Here is a 23,305-nt window from a genome sequence, read left to right as displayed (position 1 = left end):
CCACCGAGTTCTAATCTCTTCTGCACCGCCCATCTCTCTCTACTTACTCAGCGCTTGGACGCCCTTGGGCAGCAATCGCGCTTAACAGATCCTTATACAATACAATACAATACAAGTAAGTAAATAGACAACCACTTAAGTACTAGTGAAAAGAAGTTTATATTAGGTTGAGATAATTGTGCACTTCTTGGTTTTTCAGTATGCACATAGCTTTGAGCAAATGCGCAGGTCTTTTTGTGGTAACAAAACCGCCTCCTCCCCCCTTTCCAACCTCCCAGGAAAACCCCCTGATGACAGGTCCGGCCAGTCCGACCTTGCTACCACTCTCCAATGGTGACCCTTCTCTTTACATAAACCCTCTCACATGTGTACTTAATTTCTTTTATAGTGCTACTCATCCCAAGTAAGAAGGACAGGGTGTCGGAGTGAGTTACATCACACACATATTATATAGAGACATGACTCATATAAATGTGAAAGTCAATCTATAGGAAATGTACTTAGGATAATGGGGGTTACAAAGTGTAACCAAAGGGGATGATGGACGGAGTGTTGAACATTGCAAGCACTCACCCCCAGTCAACTGATCTGGGTTTAAACCATAATCATTCTTTAGCTCACTCCGCCACCCCAGTTCAGACATGGACATATGCAAATCAGTCTGACCCTGTGCTTCATGGGAACAGTCCAGCCCGAACTGCGAGTGCTTGCAATATTCAACACTCTGTCCATCATCCCCTTTGGTTTTGCTTTGTGCGCCCTAAGTTGGCAGGGTATACCCAGATGTGGGTACCTTGCCCACTTTGCCACTGGACTCAAGCTAGCCTGGCTAATGACGGCTGATTAGCCAGAAACCGGTCCTAGGAAGCTTGTTTACGGTCCAGGGAAAACATGGCTTGGCAGTTCGGGCTGGACTGTTCCCATGAGGCACAGGGTCAGACTGATTTGCATATGGCCATGTCTGAACTGGGGTGGTGGAGTGAGCTTAAGAATGATGATGGATTAAAGCCAGATCAGTTGACTGGGGTGAGTGCTTGCAATGTTCAACAATCCATCCATCGTCCCCTTTGGTTTTTCTTTGTTCGCCCTAAGTTGGCAGGGTATGCCCTGACGTGGGTCCCTTGCTCACTTTGCCACTGGATTCAAGCTAACCTGGCTGATGACGGCTGATTAGCCAGGAACCGGTCCTAGGATGCTTATTTCCGGTCCAGGGAAGACATGGCTTGGCAGTTAGGGCTTGACTTTTCCCATGAGGCACAGGGTCAGACTGATTTGCATATGGCCATGTCTGACCTGGGGTGGCGGAGTGGGCTAAAGAATGATGATGGATTAAACCCAGATCAGTTCACATCCATTCACTCATCCCTCCAGCCATCTACCCTTTCAACCATCCGGCCAGCCTATCACTTACTCATTCATCCACCCAGTCACTCATCCTTCCACCCATTCAGCCTTCACTCATCCATCCCTCCATTCATCCTTTCACCTTATCCATGTGTACACTCATCCATCCATCCAGCAATCTACCCTTTCACCCATCCAGCCATCCTTTCACTTACTCATTCATCCACCCAGTCACTCATCCTTCTACCCATTCACCCTTCCAGTCATCCATCCATCCTCCCTATCTCTCTCCATCCCTCTTTCATTTAGCCATCCATCCTTCCATCGGCATGGGGCCCTGAAAAACCACAAGCCTGGGGCAGACAGCCTCCTCTGCCCTCCCATTGTGATGGCCTTTCACATTGTAACATGGAAAAGGCTTTAATCTGCCACAAGGGAGATCCCACTCACAGCTTCTCTTTCTTATCCATTGACAGGGAAACAGCCCTTCAGAAGCTTTCACCCTCCCTACACCTATCCATTGCTCCCATACGCTATCAGCAGGAGCTCCTGCGAGAGGCAGGGGTCTTTGCATAACCAGGTTCATCTATGGGAAGGCACGAGGAGGGAGTGTGCGGTTTAAAAGCCAGGAGGGCGTATAGCAAGCTGTCTCGGTCTACTCTGTTTATGCCCCTCCCTTGTCTGCACATAGTGGCAATTTTCCATACTAGGGAATGTCAAAGGTGCATTCAGAAAAGACTAAAATATCAAATATGACGGACAAACATATGGCATCTTTGGGCAATTTAAAACTCCTGAAAAGGACTCTGAGGTGGGTTTCGGGCTGGGCTGAAATGAAGGGTGGCTTACTGATAGCCTTTCTGTTTTAGCTCTGCTCCCGGGTTGGTCACATCATGGTGTCATTTGCTGGAAGGTTTGTCATCAAGCTCGATCCGGTTTGGTCTACCTGGTATCAGGCATCAGTATGTCAATTCCCGCACATGACCTTTATGAGTTGTACAAGGATGTTGCAATGTAAAGAATGTAATCACACTGTATGTGACGTTACCCGTAGCTCTGAACTGTAGTGGAGTTGCCTCCGTGGGTACCACTGCTGCCAGGAAGGCCCATTCAAGTGTGACTCATTTATCTTTTTTTGTTTCCAGGCAACAACACACTCCATGCTGGGATTTTGATGCCCATATTTACAATTTGCTTTTGGCTAAAAGGCCAGAACTGGTTTAGTGTTTCATAAATGGCACAGGACCTTTCGACAGCTTTGGCTGGGTCACATCATAAGTTCTACTTTAAAAGCCCCGCCATCCGTACGCTGTCACTTTGCAGCCATACACTCACCACTGACAGAGCCCTATACTTTGCAATTCTGCGGTTCTAGAGCCACATTCCATGGGCCTGTCTCCCCAACACACAGAGGCATGCCCCTTAGAGTCCTGTGCTGTCCTGGCCCTTTACACCCCAACAAGGTCATCCATATGCTTCGGATCATAGTCCCTGGGAGCACTGTTCTTCAAAGCCATGGCCCTGCAGGCCTGATCTTCCCAGCACTGCCATTCGCAGGCCTTTTCGTGTCAGTAATGCTCAGTCACTCTTCTCACACCACCAGCAGAGGACAAATCCAAATACAGCCTTGACAGTTAAACAGCCAAGCCTTATCTGTCACAATCAGAGACACAACTAGAGCCAAATATCAAGGGGGTGGGGGGGGGGGACTCTAATTCTTCCAGCAATAGGCAGTGTGGAGCTGAAGGGGCGGAAAAAAACAACAAAGCCTCATTAGCACGCAAATGGTCTTTTAAAGACCTGTGAAGTACTCGGTTGGGGCTGCTCTTGTGCTCAGAGGAGTGGGAAGCGGCCCCATCAGAGAGCTGAGGCTTCTGGCAGGGGAACAGTGATGTTCCCCAAGCCAATGCCCAAAATTACAGACAATAGTAAAAGGTATTGCCACGGACAACGGACGTGAGATCCAAATTACGTTCAGTCCTTGAAATTTACGAACGGTTGGTCACCCTAAACACAAACCCTACCCAGAAAACCCCTGTTGCCAAGATTATGTTGATGAGCACGACACAGATGCAGCTTTTCAATTGAAGTAGGTTTATTCAGCAGAGATAAAACCCACACCACAGCTTCGCCAGACACAGCTGGACCAACTGCCAAACAATCCCCCAAGGATCATGATATCACGATGGAACCAAAGTACATCATGAAGATATGCAGTCACAGCCTCAGCTGAGTACATCACTAAAAGACACGTGCATGGCGCAACTTGCATGGAAATTCTCACTTGGAGGAGCAGTTTCTAATTCCTCCGTTCTCGCCGCAGGCGATTTCGCTCACTCACTGGTTCACTCAGTGCATTTCATCATTGAGACTCCGGCTGATGCCTGAGGTGTTCGTCACCTCAGTATGATGAACTAACTGAGAAGAGCTGGAAAGTTCGCAGGCGCTAATCCGCAGCCTGGCCTTAAAGGCACACGTGCCCTGGGCTAATGGACACGTGCTCGCAGAGGGCGGGAGAAGTCATTGACCTACTGAACTATTTCGTTAAAAGTGACGCAGCCGAACACTCACATGATTTCCAGCCCCATGACAGACACCATACCCTTGGCACACAGCGGTGTCTGCACAGTCTACATTCCTGCTACGTGTCTCATGCACTTGCCACCCGGGGAGTTGGAGAGAGTCCAGCCCTGGCACCTCATCCACACCTCACGGTGTAGAAAAGGAAGAGAGAAAGGAGCGAGAACAGGAGCCGCTTCGGGCGAAGCAGAATTTGAGAAGTTCACTCACACAACTTGGCCGATGTTCTTATGACAGAGCATGCGTCCAATCAAGGAGCTGACAGTTTAAGACCGAGGTACTTAGGTAAAGTTATGGTACACTTAAGGAAACAGCAGGGGGCTGCAGCCGTCCAGGATTGAAGTGCATTGCCAGCCTTGCATGTCAGGTCCAGTACTTGAATAGAAGGAGTACTGAAGGGCACCATTGACTGTACTGTGAGATTTGTGTGTGTGTTGCATTGCGGGTGTTGCCGGAAGGAGTGAGGTTAAAATGCAGGAAGGAGGTACATTGGCAGATCAGTGTGTATTTGTGCCAGTGTTATATTTGATTAGCCTGGGCACTGCGGAATATGATGGGGTGCGTTGACGGAGCTGTGTGTGACATTAAGTGCGAAAATGGAGGGATGTTGCAGGAGGCTTATTAGGAGTATGTGTTCGTATCAGTGATGTGTTATCAGGGGTGCTCCAGCCAGGACTGAGGTGCATTGACTGAGCTGTATGTGACATGAAGTGCGGGAAAAAAGGGATGCAGCAGGACTGAGGAGAGCTATGTGCGTGTACTGCGTTATCAGGGGTGCTCCAGGCCAAGGACTGAGGTGCATTGACGGAGCTGTATGTAGCTCCCAATGCTAGATTAGCATTTAGCATAGGGTGTACCTGTTCAGGAAAGAGGTTTACTGACAGAGCTTTTCGTGCGTTCCTGTGCTGAAAAGCAGGGTGTGCTGACAGAAGTGTGTGTGTTTTTGACACTGGCTCCTACCTGGCGCCACTGGAGTTCCTGCAGGGGTCACACCTGCAAATGGTCGCTTCTGCCCTTGAGTTCTCTTCCTGTGGAGGTTCCAGCGGGACTTTCTTCCTCGCCCAGTGGTCCTTCGCGCTCTCCTTACCTCATGGCTGCTGCTGTATTGTTCTCTTTAGTTTATCTTTCCCGCTGCAGTGCCCCCTGCTATCCCCCTCATGTGTAACTTCCTGCAGCAGTGTTCTCTTCACCTGGAGACACCCGGCGCAGCACGTGCGCCTTTAACTTGAATTTCCTGCATAAGAGCCGCCTTCCTGCAGGGCTCACGCAGGAGGTCTTCACTTCCCACGCGTATTACCTCCACAGTCCTTTTATTCCCGGGGAGTGCGCAGCAGTAGGCTCTCTCCCCCGAAGTTCCTGCCGCGGTGCCCCCTTCCTGCGACCTGCAGCATTCCCTCCTGTTCATATAGGGCGGTTCCTGTCCGTTCCACAGCGATACTGGGGGTCTGCCGTCCCTGCAGCAGCGGGAATGGCGGCCTCGCTTCCACACCTCTGTGTTTCCCACGCTCCCAACATCCTGCATGGTCTCTCCAAGCCACAGGTATTGGCACAGCGCTTTCTATTTGTTTACCCTGGCTGGCGACACAGCAAACACTGTCCCCTGCCGCCGATCCGGGCCAAGGCCGAGGGACTTTCTCCCGTGGCCTAGTCCTCGTACAGCCCAAGCACCATGACATCTGACCTGTTTTTGGGAAACATTATAGGGATCCCTAATGTGAATAACCACATTTATTAGTCATTTTCAATGCATTCAAGTGGTTGTGATGGCACGCAATATTGAATTATATGTCAAACTTTCAGAAACGAGTATGCAAAAACAGTGGAGCGCTGAAGTGGGCCATCCAAACAGCACCAGTAGAAAGCAGGAGCAAGCATGGCTTTAAGTGGGCCGGGTCTCACTGGTGCTGGGCACCGGGCAGTTTTTTAAAGGGTGCCTCGAAACGGGTCTCTATCGGGCTCTGTTTTGTGCCCTGGCACAGGCATTTCTTGTTTCGGACTGCAGTGACAACAGGTACATCATGTGCGCTTCTCACACTGCTCACTTCTCACTAGTGGAGAAGTTACAGCATGATGCAATGGCAGGTGGTGTTGTAGGGGAAGGGAAATCCTTTAAAGAGAGTCATTTTCTGACTGGATTTCCCTTCTCTTTTTGAAACTCAGGAGCAGCAACATTGTTGTGGTGTCACCAGGGCTTTAAGTTGAAGCTTTTTCAATATTATATACAAGCCATAGTGGCTGCTTATTTATCTTATGCAACTAACAACCATTGACAAAGCCAATAGTCATGACTTGTTGTAGGTATGATGTTACTTGTTGTATCATATATCTAAATGCAATGACAGAAACAGTGAAATACAAGTCGGCGGCACACTATGCTGAAGAGATTTTTAGCTTATGTGTTTTTAAGCCACACACTTAATCCCATTGGCCATGCCCCTATGAGAGACCCTCCAGGTTTTTCATTCCACTTAAAGCCCTGGGAGCAAGCATCGCGATAGCCATTTCTTTTTTGAACTTTGACCTGGATTTTATTTGTTTTGCAATAGTTTATGTGAAATTTAGTGTCTAACGAATGAGTTCCTACTATTTTATGAAAAAATAAGCAAAAGTAAGTTGGTCCACTTTTAGTGGACTAGTGAATTACATTAAAATAAGTCATATGCTCATAGCATTTGATATTGTAACTTCAATCACCAAAAAGGCTTAATCATAAAAAGCACACCCCATAAACAACAAGCATTTACAATGCAATAGGTCTCGCATTTGCAAGAGTTTGAGCAATTGGCATTGTAAATACCAATGCCTTTTACTTATGTATTTTAAAGACCTGCAAGCAGTGCGTAAATAAGCACTTTGTACTTACAGTTATTGCTTACAAGAAGCAACACTGGCAGTAACTATGCCTCTTTTACTGCCAGCCTTCCTTTTCGTAAGCAAGGACTAAAAGTACAAAGGGCATGTTTATACACCGCTTGCAGGTTTTCCAACCACATAAATAAAAGGCATTGTCATCTACGATGAAAATAGCTCAAACTCTCTCAAATGCGAGACATAGTGCACTGCAAATACATGTTTTTAACAGGATTACATATAAAGAGCAGTTCAATCAATGTATAAAACTTAAGAAAGAGCTAAGCAAATGGCAGAAATTGTGCTTGGGATGGTGTGAGAAAATAAAGCTTTCGCTGTAAGTAGTGAATTGAACAGGAAGCCACCTAATGGAGAGCGCTACAGAGGCCTGCAAGTCCAGAAATACCAGACACTAAAGAAGCCATGCTTGGGCGGACTGTGGCATAAAATGGAGGATAGCCATTAAGATAATTGCGCCCACCGGTCCATGGAGTCATTGAAAGACGAGCAGGGCTGTGACTAGCAAAGGTAACAAGCGCTTTGGTCAGCAGTTCTGTGCTCTCTCCCTCTCTAGCACAAGGCTCCCTTACACTGGCTTCTTCCTAACCAGTAGGCAACATAAAAAGAAACTACGCGCAGCAGATTAATCCGTTTTTGCCGATGTCTGAAACAATTTCTTTCAGGATGCAACTTAAGCTAAGAATGTGGTTAGCATATTGTTTGGCGTTAGTTCAGACAAGAAGAATTTGCTGTTAAAGCATGAACAAGCTGATTGGGTGCTACACAAAACTGCCACTTTTACTTTCCGCAATTTAAGGGACACCCAACAGGTGTTCCTCGTGTATTTGCTAAGCCAGTCTGCAGTGACTTTTTCAAGCCCCTTGTCTGGTTTTGGTCAGAAACTCTCGGCAGACGTCAGCGTAATCGCTTTGTCGAAGCAGAGAAGGCGGCTAAGGGGGCTTGTAGCTTATTCAGTTCTGAACTTGTTCAGCTCCAAAAACTCCCCGGAATGAGTAAGAGCAAACCGGCACAACTATCTTGGCAGTTTCAGTCGGGATCAAGTTAATCAGCCCCCTCGGCGCCCAGAGTTCAGCCTGACGGCTTTAGTCTGTGACCAAGGCAATTAAATGAAGCCTGTGATGAAGTCCGTGCCACCTGCCTCTCTTTTCTGCTTTCTTCAGCTTCTACTCTCCAGCTGGAAACAGGCCAGAGTGAGTAAAACTCAGTGTAAGCAAGATCCCCACGGCAGCACACGTGACCAAGCTAGGCGTAGGTGCGCCTTGTGGACACAGGTGAGTCCTCGGGTGCCCCTCTGTCATTTTAACTTTGATTTCCAGTGGGCATTTGGCAGCTAGCAAAAACAACTGCTCAAACAACATTGATCGGTTTCACGGCTTGCTTGATGCCAGCTAATGAAAAAGGCCAGCCTATTCTACACAACTGAGGGGATGCCATCAGCAGCCCATGGTGTGGCAGCCTCAGGTGTACAGGTAGATCAGGTCGGAGGGGAGGGGGGGCATTGTCCCGTGCTTGGAAATTGAGGCTGAGCAGAGGGACCTCGAATCGAGGATACACGACCTAAGCAGGACAATCGCAGATGTTGTCTTGAGCAGGGACTGTCACCGGCTTACACACAGTCTAGTCACACTTACCTATCCAGCAGCACTAGACAAAATGAGAACACAGAGTTCACTCATCAGCACGGCCCACGGCAAGGTTCAAAATGTAATAAAAATGCATACGGCCTCTTGGAATAACAAGAAATGGATCCCCCAAATTTTTTTAAAAAAAAATCAAAACAGAAAGCAACTTCACATCCGGCCCGGGGAGGAGACATGGGAGGGCGAGGGCTGGGAGGGCGAGGGCTGCCCGCGCATGCGCAGTACCTGCAACTTTCGTGTGCCCTGCGGCTCGTGCCCAGTGGCGTCCTGTGCAGCCGGTGCAGGCAGCGCCTGTCCTCTTCCGGGGCTCTCGTGCTGAAGAGAGAGCCCCGGCACCAAAAAGGAAGAGTGGCACACAGTAGTGCGGGCTCCCATGCCTAGGGAGAGAGCCCTGGTCGTGCAGCCAGATGTGTAGAGGAGCTGGAGTGCTCCGGCCGCAGCCAGCCACCGTTGAGGAGGATCCTCCCCCCCCCAGACCGGGTGAGCGGGGGTTTCTCAATTTGTGCCGATGAAGGCAGAGTATCAAGTTTAATTCCTGAGCGGACTCTCCATTGCGAGCCGCTTCAACAATGGGGCGAAAGTGAAACTGCATGCTGGTTAGGTCTCGGGAAGCGGGACAGGAGATGTGCACATGCCTGTACGTATGCGTCCACAGACCCCAATCGTTTGCGCGTGCCCCGGTCTGTACCACTTGAGAGGCAAGTCGCTGACAATAAGTCTCGCTGGCGACAGCGCTTCGCGCTGAGTCGCCAGGTGCGAGACCTAAAAAGTGTTCTCTCTGGAGAAGTGAACGTTAAGACTCTGCTCCAAGGATCCCCACTATTCCACCAAGTGGATACAAGGGCCGATTCACAAAGGTTACTTACACTTTTTGAGTAATTTACACTTTTGAGTAACTTTACTACTTTTGGCTGTTCTTTGGTACATTTATTAAAAAAGTGTAAGTAACCTTTGTGAATCGGACCACAAATATTTTCGCCTTAATTTTTTGGGGGTTCCTTACATCTCTTCTCTTTCTATGTCTACACTCCTCTAGCTAGGCAGTGACCTTCAGCTCGGTGGAATAGAGGAACTGGGACTGACGGAATATGGACAAAAGAGTAAAGAGAACCGTATAGTGAGACTGGGTATGTGCAGGGAGAAACAATTTTGAGCTACAGAGATTGGAAATGTTGGAAAAGACATAAGATAAAGAGGAAAGGGTCAGGCAGGTTGAACGAATAATATAAAGAGGTTGGAAGAGGAAGTGGTAAGAAGCAGAAAGAAGGACAAAGAGATGTGAGAAGTTAGAGTGATGGAAAGAGAGAAGGAGAAAAAAATGTAGAGAGAGGGAAAGGGGTTGTTGGTACACCAAGTTTAGGTAAATAAAAATTTCGAATGAATTTATTTGTTTGGTTATATATATAAACATTATTTACTAAAAAAAACAGCTTAATGTGTATATTATCTAGCCATAAATTACAAAACCAATTATCCAAAAATATTCCACACTATTAAAAACATGTATTATCTGTCATATAAAAAGTAGTTTTCACAAGCCATAATAGTATAATACAAATCAAATTTTCACCTTATCTGTAAAATTCTAAATATGGGAGCAATATTGCCTAACAAGCTACACTAAAACGTACAAAATGCAATTTTAGGTGCGTTAAGATAAAAACAGTTCATTTGCAAAATGTGCACACTAAAACTACATCGCCATCATTAATATTCATATTTATTCCCAATGTTCACCTAATTCATTGTGGGAGTGGACTAGCTTAGTTTTAGCATCCACCTCCTCACTGTCCTTGATTGAACGTTCTTTAGATATGGTTGCAGTTAGCCAGGCTGCTTTGTATTAATTATATGTTATGTTATGGTAAACACATTTATATAGCGCATGGCTAACCCAGCAACGGGGTGTCCAAGCGCTGACAGACCAAGTGACCAGATAGAGGAAGCTAGATGGTAGATAAGAGCCATGTTTTGATAAATTCCCTGAAGGCCCAGTGGTCCTGTGTGCTCAGGGCCATGAGTGGGATGGAATTCCATAGGGCAGGAGCCCTCGCCTTAAAAGAGCGCCCCCCCCTGCTCTACGTCTGCGTGTAGTAGGAGTGCAGCCCAGATGCAGGTCGGCAGAGCGCAGGGCGCGGGATGGGATATATGGTGTGCAGAGCCCCTCCAGGATTTGGGCCATAAAAGCTCTTATGGGTGGTGTAGAGGGTCTTAAACTGAACTTTCTGTTCAATGGGCAGCCAGGGGAGATGACTGAGAAGATTGGAAGTGCAACAGTGTTTTGGCAGGCCAAAGAGGATGCGTGCCGCCCCATTCCGTGCCCGTTGGAGTCTTTTAGTGTCAGTTTTATTTACGCCCAGAAAAAGTCCATTGCAATAGTTTAGGAAAGATTTCACCACTGATTGCACAATTAATTGGTGCATCGATGCATGAAAGAACCCCAAGATGGGTTTCAAACTGCTTAAGAGGCCAAAACAGGTCCCTGCCACTTTTTTTTGCATGAAACTCAAAGGAAAGGGTGTTGTCCGTAAGAACCCCTAAGTTCTTAACTGCATCTTTCGGTTGGGGGGAGAATAGAGAGCAGTGGGCCACCAATGGTAGTCCCACTTGCGGGTGTCACAGCCCACCAGCAGCAGCTAGGTCTTAGAAGAGTTGCGTTGTAGGTAATTGTCTGCCATCCAGGCAGAAATGTTCAGGATGTCTTCACGGATTTTCAGTTGATCCTGATCCGGGTTTTTGGAAAAGGTAAATACCAACGGAGTATCATCAGCATAGGATAATATACTGATGTTCCGAGCTTTCGCTAAAAGGGCCAGTGGGTGGACATACACATTGAAACGTGGTGCTCAGAGCTGAACCTTGGGGAACACCATAGCTTAGAGGGTATGTGCTAGAAAGATAGGGGGGACATAGACCTGAAAAGAGCGATTAGATAGGAACAACGTAAACCAGGCCAAGGCCTTGCCTCCGCCCCGATCTCTCCTAGCCGTTGAAGCAGGATCTTATGAGAGACTGAGTTGAAGGCCACACTGAGGTCAAGTAAATCAGTGCTGATGTGTTGCCCTCGTCTAGCGTGGCCCACAACTGCTCTGCAACCGCCAGTAGAGCATATTCTGTGATATGTCTCGACCGAAAGCCATTTTGAGATCTATCCCAAATCTCATTTACTTGAAGATAGTTGGTCAGGGTGGCGTTGACGAGGGAATCCATAATCTTGGCCAGATAAGGGAGGAGAGAATTAGGTCAAACATTTTCTATTAGAGATCCATCTAATGTGGGCTTTTTTAACAATGGAACGACCTTGGTTGGCTTCCACGAATTGGGGATCTCTGCCGTCAACAGTGATCTGTTGATCAATTCTCTGCTCGCTGTCATAGGACATTCATGGAATTTCCTGAAAATATCAAGTTTTACAGGGTCGTCAGGGGAGCCTGATTTGACCTTGGATGCCAAAGCTTCCATGTCTTTAGGAGACATGGATGGCAGGTCATACAAACAGCGGGAGAGGCCTGTTGGCATGGAGGTCACTAAAGGTTCAGGGACACCCCGTCCCCTATCAAGTGCACTATAAATGCAACCAACCTTGCTAATGAAGTGTTTCGCCAATGATTCACATTGTGAATTAGTACCAATCATATTTTTACTACCCACCAAGAGTTTTTCATCTCTTTTACTAGGGAAAAAAAATGTTTTAGAGGGATTAGGACTCGACAAGATCACATTTTCATAGTAAGAGGCCTTGGTCTTTTGAACTAGTTTATAATAGGATTTAGTGACGTTCCTATAGGTGATTTTTGCCTTGGCGTCATATGTACTCCTCCAGGCTCGTTCCCAAATTTTACAATTTTTTTCTTTTCCAAGATCAAGGTCTCGTTGTACCAGGAGTGGGATTGTTTGCATTTGGCACCCATCAGTTTCTTTGGAATGCAATGGTCTAGTGTGATATTAATCCAATCCCTGAAGGCTTTATCAGCTGCCTCCAAGTTGATGGGCCAGTCAGGGCGCGATCGGTTTAAAGTAGATACAAAGGTGGATGCATCTAATTTATGCCATGGGCGTTTCAAGGAGGGCTGGCTAGGGGGTTGTGTGGGAGGACCAGCAAACCCAGACACATAGAGATGAGAAAATGGTCCGTCCAAATCAGGGGAGAGGTGCATTTACTTCCAGAGGCTGGAGGTTCGAAAATATCAGGTCAAGTAAGTGACCTGCAACATGTGATGAACCCTCCACTAACTGAATTAATTGGCATGCATCCATATCGCCCAAAAAGTTAGAAATCTCCTGAGAGTTAAGGCGCTCCAAGCGCAGATTAGGGTAACCTATGATGTTCAAGTTAGCTGTTTCAAGGACAAGAGTGGATGCGATTTGAATCAAGGCTTCTTGAAAGGCTTTGGCTGAGCCAGGTGGATGGTAAATAAGAAGCCCTGTTAACGTAAAGTTATGTGACATCGACATTTTGAACAGAGCACTTTCACTGTCAGGGATAGCTTGAGGAGAGAGAGTACAAGATAGTGAAGATTTAAGTATAACCGCTAGGCCTCCCCCCCTCTCTGAAGTCCTATTCTGTGTATGCATTATATACCCTACCGGGAGGGCCAACTCAGGAATGGCCATTGAGTCACTGATTAGCGAGGTTTCCGTCAAAAAGAGTATATCTGGTGAGGAATCCTAGAGAAGGTCAAATATTTCAGCATGATGCTTTACCAGTGATCTGCAGTTCAAATTATAGATTTTATTGTAGGATAAGCCAGAAGCCAGATGAACTGAACTAGGGCTAATGTTTATTTTAAAACCACAGTCACTACATTGCTTATGGGGAGAATCAAATTGCCAATTGTAGAGCGCACATAGTGATTGCTGTTGGAGGGCCAGCAGGCAGTTCCGCGTGTATATTAGCCTGAGGGGAGTCTCGGAGCCAGGAGTCCTGGCGTCTGGCGATGGCCCGGCCCGGACGGGCACAGAAGGGCTTGCCTTTGGCACGCCAACGGCGCACCCGCTTAACCGTCTGCTGCGTGTCTGCGATGGCATTCGATTTAAATGGTGTGCAGCCAAGATAGCCTGCCTCCTCTATCTCAGTGGAAATGATCCACTTGCAAGAAGACAGGCGAGTAGACTGATAAACACCCTACACCCTGCTGAACATATCTAGGACTTCTTAGGCATAATTGCCACTCCTGTATTTAGCTGGGTTTTGATTACTGTCTTTCAATGTGCTATAGATTGCAAGCTAGTACTTTCGAAATCGCGGGGTTGAAGTTACAAAAAGAAATGTTTCAAATTCTCGTACCACTGGCATTTATTAGCATTGTGTTAATGCTACTTAATTTGGTGGCGAACGGTATCAATTTTTGCTCTGAGTATACAGAGCCAGAAATTAAGCAATTTTGGGAAATGTTTATGCAAAATACTTCTCACACCCAAACTGAGTCTCAGGGGGTGTCCTGTCTGCCCTCTAGGGAGGTCAATCCACCTTTTGCAGATACTCACATCTGTGGATTGTCATTTTACTAAATCCCTTTGCACAAGAAATTCCCTTTCGTAAAGCATCAGCAATACATTTTTTAAAGATCTTTTTCCATGGTGTTTGTCCAGCTCCTGCTAAAGTTTTATTATGCTCCACCACTATTTCGACAGGATGCTGAGAATTGAGGTTGCTAGTAAAAATAAAAATCACTCCTAGATATGGCTATTCTTGAACTGTTTCCAGTTTTTGTCCATTCAGAGACCATCTAATCCCCTTCTTACCTTTCTTCATCCCGAACACAGTACTTTTTGTCTTCGTCATATTTATTTTCCAATAATTAATTTTACAATACTCAACACATGCATCCAATCCTTTTGACTGCCTTGCTCTGTTGTGTGTTTCCTGCATGGCCCATTGTAGTTTTCCCTGGGGTAGCCTAACTGTACATATTGTAGGCTTCATTTTTCTTTGCACTCATTACTATATAAACCTGCTTGCTTTTGTGCCACATTGTACTTTCACACGGAACTTGCATATGTTTACACGTTCTGTTCTTTTCCTGGGATTTAGTCTGAATACTACTGACAAGGTCTAACAACAATGTCCCTTGTTTTTCATTCCGCCCAGGCACCAGCACCTAGACATAACAAAACAATACAGCTGTTGTTTATGTGCACACGTCCTGTTATATAGATTAGCACATGAGCCAAAAACACAAACATGGATCGAGAGTTCTGACACAAGAGCACTGTGTCTGCTGAGATGTAGAACATCCATCTGTGTATACTAAGGTACAGGGCCTGCCAGTAATCACAGAGATCTTTCATATTTAATCATTTATCTTTAGTTGCAAGGGAAGGGGGTTTAGGGCACTCTGTCTTATAAAATGGCAGGACTTTTTTATTGTATATGGATTATCAACCATGCTAACAGTATTTTTATTATGCATTTGTTTTCTAATTGTGGCACGTATACTGCATTTCAGAGCACGATAGTTTAAATAAATATTCCAAACCTCCTTTGTGTCTCCTGGTTATCCTATTGTGTACAAGTACGAGTGAGAGAGCGTAAGGGGGTGTCCTGTTAACGCGATCCCTTAGAGGGTCGAGAGTGTTGAGTTATGGGCTGCCAATTCAATTGTTTCTCTGGAAAGGTTAGGAAGGCATGTGAGACACTCTAGCTAGTCGGACGCTGACTCCTAAACACTGAGGTGGTATGGTGACTCAGTCCCTACATACTGAGGTTCTATGGTTCCAAGCACAGTTCTGTTCCAGTGCAGAATACTTTCAACAATGGGTGTCGTCTAATTGGTACTAGTCTGCACAGACTAAGAAGGGCAATTGGGAACAGATGGCCCTGGCAGAACCATCAAGCAATGTTGAGAACTGCATTGGAAGGAGGGTCGGGGAGGATAGTAGGTTTCAAAGTGTCCATGTGTATGATGCCTAAGCTCTTAACAGTGTTCTAGTTTGTTTTTACCTTTTTACAGAAAATGTCAATAAAACATATTTTGAGAAAAAAATTAAAAGGGCAATTGGTCCGGATACAATATGGTGGAAAACTACGGGAGTTATTGAAGGCTTCTGGTGCATCAGCAAAATATAATGAGAATAACTTTGGAGCAAGAATAAAACCATAGCAAGTTCAATTTGGTGTTTCTGTTTTCTAGGATAATGCCCCATTTCTCATTAGTTGTATTCTTGTCCAAGCTCCTGCATATAGTTTTATTATTAGCTGCAGAAGAGGAGGTATACCCTATAGTACAAGTTTTAGCCATATCCTTTTTCTGTCTATTGTATCGAAAGCTGCAAGTACAGAGTCACATGTTTTACGTATTTTCAGATTTTTTTTAACAGAAGTCATCATCTATCCTAGTGTTCGTTTCTTAATCCCTTTAGAGAGAATTTGCTCAACTTTCACCCAGTGTTTCACACAGGATTTTCCAGACATATCCAACGTTGCTATCCTTCAATAATTTACATTTTGGAATGTGTCTCCTGACTCTTATACTCCTCTCTAGAAGTCTAGAGTTTTTTTGGAGACAATTACTTCATGAAATAATGGAGATAGTAACTGACCCCACAATTTAGAGTTAGCTTTCAGTATGGTTGCTGGCAGCCCATCTGGTCCTAGTACCCAATATAAGTAAATACAGTTGCGAGACAGAGAGGAAAGTAAAGAGAGAGCTGTGATTCACTAAAGAAAGAGACATTAGATATAGAGACCGAAGAAGAAAGTGACAGGTGAGATAAAGAAAGAGAAGTGAGGTTGATACTGAAGTAGAGAGTGGTGCTGGAGAAATGAGGTAGCAACAAAATGGTGATGTAAGTTGGAGGTTAGGTAATGGGAAACACAGAGGCTGGTAGAGAGATGAGAAGGTCAGAGAGATGAGAGGAAGAGAATGTGGATGTAGATGGAGGAGAGGCAGGGAGAGGTATGAGAGCAAGCCAGAGTGGCCCGAGGAAAAGAAAGACCGCAAGAGAGGGTTAAGGGAAAGAGCAAGATGAATTTGAGAGAGAGCTGAAGTAGACAGAACAGAAATACAGAGATTCAAGGTGGAAGCAGAGTAGTGAGGCGCAGAGAGAGCCGTGAGGCCAAGAGAGTGGTTTGAGAGGTAAAGATTCAAAAGGATGCACAAAGGGTGGGTACATAGAGAATGGTGAGGGTTGGGGGAGAGGTAAGGAAAGTTGGGATAAAGCTAAGTATAATGAGAGAAATGAGGTAGACAACGGCGAGGTAAAGAGAGTTCAGATAGACAGGAAGGAGGTGCATTGAAATGTACCGATAAGTAGACAGGGAGGTAAAGAGAAAATAAATATATGTGCTGCAGTTTCAAACATTTGCAGGCTGTGTCTGCTGCAGCTCAATAACTCCCATACATGTGTTCTTCAGCTTCCAATATCAAAAGACACACATATGATGGACGAAATGCAGAGCAAATCCAACATTCTCCCCCTGTCAATAGATCTCAGTTAAATACAATGTTCTTTTGCTGTACTGGGGTGATTGTATGGCAGTGTTCTGCATTCTGTCCATCAATTTTTCTTTTTGCATTTGCCACCCCGAGTGGGACGGGTATGCCCAGACTTGAGTCCCGTGCTCTCCATGCCACTGGAGTCAAGCTATCCTGGCTGATGAGGGGTGAAACCCTGCAACTGGTCCTAGAATGTATGATTTATTCAGCATTCCGTCCATCATTTGTTTGTGTAGCACTTTTCACTCTAAGTGGCTTGGGTATACCCAGACGTGGATCCCTTGCTCATTGTGCCACTGGAATCAAGCTAGCCTGGCTGATGAAGGGTAATACCCAGAAACCGGTCCCAGGATGCTTGTTTCCGGTCCGGGGAGGACCTGCCTTGGCAGTTCTGTCTGGACTGTTCCCATGAGGCACAGGGTCAAGCCTGATTTGCATATGGCTGGGTCTAAACTGGGGGTGGCATGGTGAGCAAAAGAACAATGGATTTAACCCAGATCTCTTGACTGGGGGTGAATGTATGATTTATTCAGCATTCCGTCCATCATTTGTTTGCGTAGCAGTTTCCAATATCGGCAGGCTATATCTGCTGCAGCTCAGTCTCTCCCATACACATGTGCTGCAACATCCAATATCTGCAGGCTGTATCTGCTGCAGCTCTGTCACATGTATGCTACAGCTTCTAATATCTGCTGCAGCTCCGTCCCTCCCATGTATGTATGTGCTGCAGCTTCTAATATCTGCAAGCTTGCTCTGCTGCAGCAGCTTCCAATACCTGCAGGTTGTATCTCCTGCAGCTCAGACACGTGTGCAGCAGCTTCCAATATCTGCAGGCTGTATTTGCTACAGATTAGTATCTCTCATAGACGTGTGATGCAGCTTCCAATATCTAGAGGCTGCATCTGCTGCAGCATACCATCTTCTCCAGATCCATGTCCTCTGCAGCTCCTGATCTCTCTGAAGCCAAATGTGCTGCAGCTCACTGTCTCTCCCAAACTGTACATGCTACAGCTTACAAGTGAGTTACAGCCCCCACTTTCTCCCAGGTCATATCTGCTGCGTCTCCCAGTCACTCCCAAGTCATCTGTGCTGCATCTCCCTCTTTTTTCCTGACCATACGTACCATAGCTTCCTATGGCTTTCCATCAATATGTGCGCTGCACACACACGCTTAACGCTCACGTGTTCCCATAAGACTGTATTAACATGCCTACCAACCTTTGATGGATGTGCCTGAAAGAACTGAATAACCAGCCTGTGCTCTGTCAGATCATTGTACATTTATTCACTTTTTTATGTAATCTCTTTATTGGTGATACTATACCACTGCTTATTTTTACTATTAGGATATTCAATCTTTGTAAATCAACATCTAAGAATGGAAGTAAGAAAAGAAAAGATTGCAAGGGCTATGCAAAAACAGTAGAGTGGCAAACCGGGCCGCATCCAATCGAATTAGTATATCAAGAGCGATTGTACTACTGGTACCTTAATATCCTGGGCACTATATCTAGGACTTAAATGACTAAATGTAAGTGCATATAGAGGAAGTATAGATTTACTGTGTTTAACGCCACATCTACGTACCTTGACAATATATATATCATCAAGGTACATAGATGTGGAGTTGGGTATATAAGACATTCTTACCTTTTGATATTGTGTCCCTTTATATTTTATCCACGATAATAAGATCCCACAATGTTTCTTACTGGATACTCAGGGTGAACAACTTCAAGAGTTTCTGTACAACTCAATAACTCAGAGTCAAACACCATCCCGCCATCTAGGTTATTTTCTATTCTGTAAAGTGACTTCTTCAATCCAGCCAATGAAACAAACTTCTTAATCCACTTATGGTGACGGGTTTGCTGTTTTTACATCCAATTTTCGAAGACCTCTTTGTTAGTACAAGCATAACTGTCTTGTCCCAGAGTCCAGTAAATTTACTAGTGAGTCCTATAATATAGCCTTAGAGCCCGATGTAGCAGGCTTTACCTGCCACTAAAGGCTCGCTTCATGTGTTAAATGCCCCAACTCTGGGGCGGGACTTTAATGTCCTAGAGAGCCTGCTACAGAGGGCTCTAAGGCTATTAAGGCTATGTATAAGATCCCTGTTGCCGGGGGTGGGGGGGGGGTCTGGTTTCACTGACTTGTTAACACAAAATGGTGGCTGGGGGTGCACTGCTTAACATAAAGGTCTTAGCGCAGAGCAGAGGAGAAATTTGGAGGGAAAAACTGGTAGGCCATGGGAATGAGAGGGAAAAACTGCAGAGTTTGGACTGCCTCAAATTGTAAAGCGCTCTGATATCCTTCGGGATCAAGTTCGCGCTATATAAAACTTTATAAATAAAATAAATAAACAAATAAATTAAAACATTCCATCTTAGAGGGCAGACTGTTCTAATTAGTCAAAATAAAGACCTCTCGGACCCTGAGGGGGGGTGGTAAAGCCCCTTTGGCTGTGAGAGGCTTTTGTTTATAGCAACAGCTGTGAAATAAAAAAAACATTGGAATGTTGCTCTCCGGGCTTCTACCAGCCATTAGAAGTCCGGAGCACTCCATAGTCTTCTATGGAGCGCCCAACATTCCAATTTTCTAATAGCTAATTATAAGTTACCTCTTGCCCTACCCATCCTAATGTGCTCTGGACACTCAATTAAGCACAATCCTTTCAACTATTGATTCTCAGGGTAGCCAGAGTGAGCAGTCAGAGGTTTCTCATGGAGGTAGTGGGGGCTGGTGGGGGGGGGGGGGATGAGAAGAAATCAAGAGACACAATAATTAAATTGTCCATCCTAGTGCCTCGTAAAAATGAAAGTACTTCATCACCACAGCAAAATGAAATTCGGTACAATTCAGTGGGGTTCAAATAAAAAATTGCAACTATGATACTATGATGCCTACTAAAGAGACCTCCCCTATGGTGGCCATTCCTTGTTCTAGGAGTTGGTATAGGGACTATAGCTTCTCGATTTTAGTCAGAGGCACAAGTCAGGCACAGATCCCTTTCACAAGGTCTACAGTTATTCCGAGAAGTTTGACGTTCAGTTCAAGAGAGCATATCCAAATTAAAGCAAACGTTTAGGAAGCAATCTGCGTTCCCATTGCTGAACATGACCTGTATTTTTGCTTTAGTCTCTTGTGTGGGGCTCTGTTACCTGCTGATGTTGTTGCAATCAGCAGGTGCTGGCCAACTGGTACTATCAGTCATGTCTCCACTGATAAGGGGTCATGTTGGCTATTTTACTTGGGGCTGGAGCCTCTGTGAAGTAGCAACAAGCAGGACTACAAATAGGCTGCCATCCAGGCAGATACGGCATCCAGACCGGCATCCAAGGGGTGCTCATTGTGCAGTTTGGGCTTTCAAGCCAGGTTCGCAGAGGGGTTGTGCTTCTTCACGCAATTGCAGCGTCCAGGCTGGGATCGGCTCCTGTTTCTGTGGTGACTGTAGTTCCTCCTTGGGGTTCGCTGGGGTCGGTTAGCACCAACCTTGCAGGTACCCCAGGGGTGCCAAGTAGCACAGGTGACATTGTGGCTTGATTTCAGTAAGCAATTTACTTTGTGGGCCACAGTGGTCGACCATTCCTTACAAAGGTCAGCTCCCGCTTCACTTCCAAGAACAGCCAGCAACATATGGGTGCTCCTCATGTCACGAACTTAGCAGACAGCTCTTTCTGGATAGGGCCTCCTCCTGCAATGCCAAGCACGCTCCTTCCATGTCTGAACAGGAAATCAGGCTTCTAGAAGCTAGACAGACAATGTCACCTCACTTCGGGGAGACTGGTCATCATGCAAACACCAGCACTGATCAGTTAGCAGTCCTTCAAGTCCTCTACGAAGCACTCACTTACTTGGTCATGAAGAATTTGAAACGCGACCAAAGTGGGATGGTCTGGGTCTGACTTTTATACACAACTTCCTAACACAGGATATGGATCGATGGAATGGAAATGTCCTCTACATGGTAAGTAACGTGTACCCCTGCCCTGAGTGTCCAACTATACTGTTGTCCGGATATCTAATGCTGATTGTTTTGTCATAGGCAAACACAGAGTATGCATGTGTGCCATGACATAGGCCTGTCTCATGGACTGCAGTCTTGTTGGACCATGAAGAGCTGCCCAATGTGCTGCCCTAATAGTAGTGGAAGGCTACTGCCTTCACCAGGAGTTAAGCAGCACGAGCGATGTGGCGACAGTAGTGATCAGTAGTAGTAAACAGGACCTTTTTACCCTGTGGCCCACAGGCTAACTCACCTTTTTAAAAGTTCAGCTGCTGTGTGCTTAACCCACACTTTGCCTACATCAGTTAGAAGTGGAGTACTTCACAGCTCTGGAGTAGTGACTCTGTATTGGTTGTATGGAAGCGTCTGTCTCCATTCCCGGTCCTCTTACCTGGACAGATCACTTTCCGGTTTTTACTACTATCCAGATTCCAGCTAGATGCAGGGAAAAGCCACCACCTTTGTTACAGAGACGCCCCTGGAACAAGCTTGATAATGCAGCGTTCGAAGCTAGACTCCATTCCTCCTGCCCCACTTGGCCGAGCAACCTGGACGAGGCCGATACAGCCTATAGGGAGTGGATAAATAAATCACTTGACCATTTCATCCCTATGAAATGCTCTAGGCCCAAGCGGGGCCAAACTCATCCGTGGTACTCTGAGGCCCTTACATTACAGAAAAAACAATGTAAGCAGTTGGAGCGCCTCTGGAGGAGGTCGTACGATCATTTGGCTAAAATCAACTTTAGAGTAGCTACTAAAGCCTACCATAAACTTATAAAACTATCTAAAGCCAAATACTACACAGATCTGATCAACTCCAGCACCAATCGCTCCAAAACCATTTTTACCTTAGTAAAAGATCTGACCAAGATACCAGAAGGTCCAGGTAAATTAATTGTGTCCGATGCCCAATGTGAAGAGCTGGCCTGTTTCTTTGTAGACAAAGTCAAAGGGATTTATAACTCTCTAACCTCAGATAGACCCAGTGCTAATTCCAACCCTATGGGGTCCATCGACTTGCCATTCTCACTACAATATTTACCATCTATTGAGCAAACTGAGATGGACTCTCTGATCAAAAGAGTCAAATCAGGTTCCCCGGAAGACCCTGTTAAGCCAGAATTATTCAGATTATTCCAAGATTCCATTTTACGGGAAGGGCGGATGTTAATTAACAACTCACTTCAGTCTGCGACCATTCCCCCATCCTGGAAACATGCTAAAGTTGTCCCCCTTTTAAAAAAGCCATCATTAGATCCCACCAGATCAGACAGCTTTAGACCCATCTCCTTGCTCCCCTATCTTGCCAAGGTGATGGAGGCCCATGTAAATTCCATTCTAACTACCTATTTGGAGTCGAATGGAATATTGGACGAATCTCAGAACGGCTTCCGTGCTAAACATAGCACGGAATCTGCTCTGCTAGCCGTTACGGAACATCTGAGGGAGGGGTTGGACCAGGGTGAGACATCTGCCCTGGTTCTGCTGGACTTGAGCGCGGCCTTCGACACGGTCTCCCACAGGATCCTGCTTGCGAGACTGTGGGATATCGGAGTCAGGGAGAGTGCCTTGGGATGGTTCACGTCGTTTTTATCTGACCGCTCCTTCCAAGTGCACGCCCCGCCGTACTCATCCAGCATACACCCCCTGGACTGTGGAGTCCCGCAGGGCTCTGCGCTCAGCCCCACATTGTTCAATGTGTACGTCCGCCCCCTGGCCATGCTGGCCAGGGACCGTAACATCAAATTAACATCATACGCGGACGATACACAACTCATCTTCTCCTTTTCTAAGAACAGTGGGGCTGACCAAATTAAGTTCCAGGAAGATATCCTGGCTATATCGAATTGGCTGTCACAGAACTATCTCCAGCTAAATTCTTCCAAGACGGAGATACTCCTTGTAGGTAGGGATACCGAGAAATGGGATGCACATTGGTGGCCTCCCACTCTGGGACCCTCTCCCGTCCCCAAAGAGGCTGTTAAAAACCTGGGTGTGATGTTGGACAACTCACTCTCCATGGAGAGTCATGCCAAGAGAGTGGCAGGCACCTGCTATGGTCGCCTGCGCTCTCTCAAACCTATCCTCGGATTCTTTGAGCCCTGCATCCGCCAGACTATAATTCAGGCCTTAGTCTTATCCCATCTAGACTACTGCAATGTCCTGATGCTAGGTTCTAACTTGACGGTGATAAACAGACTTCAGAGAGCTCAGAATGCCGCGGCGCGCATTTTATTCGCTCTGCCAAAAAAATGCCACACCTCCCCTATCCTTCATCTGTTACACTGGCTTCCCGTTAAACAACGTATCCAGTTCAAAAGTCTTTGTCTAATTCACAAAATCCTGTATAATACCGCCCCTCAAACCTTGCTGGGACTCTGCTCCTTCTATGTCCCCTCGCGTGCCCTTCGTTCAGCCGACCTG

At 46.1% G+C, this 23,305-nt stretch overlaps 1 protein-coding gene across 4 annotated transcripts in view; it reads right to left on the bottom strand.

The window, feature by feature from the left end:
* SMIM35 (small integral membrane protein 35) overlaps window positions 1-23,305 on the bottom strand; it is a 428,495-nt gene that overhangs the window by 240,299 nt on the left and 164,891 nt on the right. The window contains exon 1 of one of the 4 annotated variants that reach the window (XM_086957014.1): window positions 4,885-5,460. The exons of 2 other annotated variants lie outside the window; for them this stretch is intronic. The gene's annotated coding sequence lies outside the window, so the exon portion shown is untranslated. Of the gene's footprint in view, window positions 1-4,884; window positions 5,461-23,305 lie in introns of those variants that run through there. One more of the 4 variants, XM_086957016.1, reaches the window with a different exon arrangement.

The sequence above is a fragment of the Lissotriton vulgaris genome, chromosome 2_1 (genome assembly GCF_964263255.1).
Source record: "Lissotriton vulgaris chromosome 2_1, aLisVul1.2, whole genome shotgun sequence".
Taxonomy (NCBI): Eukaryota; Metazoa; Chordata; class Amphibia; order Caudata; family Salamandridae; genus Lissotriton; species Lissotriton vulgaris.
This window is presented reverse-complemented; position numbering and strand designations above follow the sequence as displayed.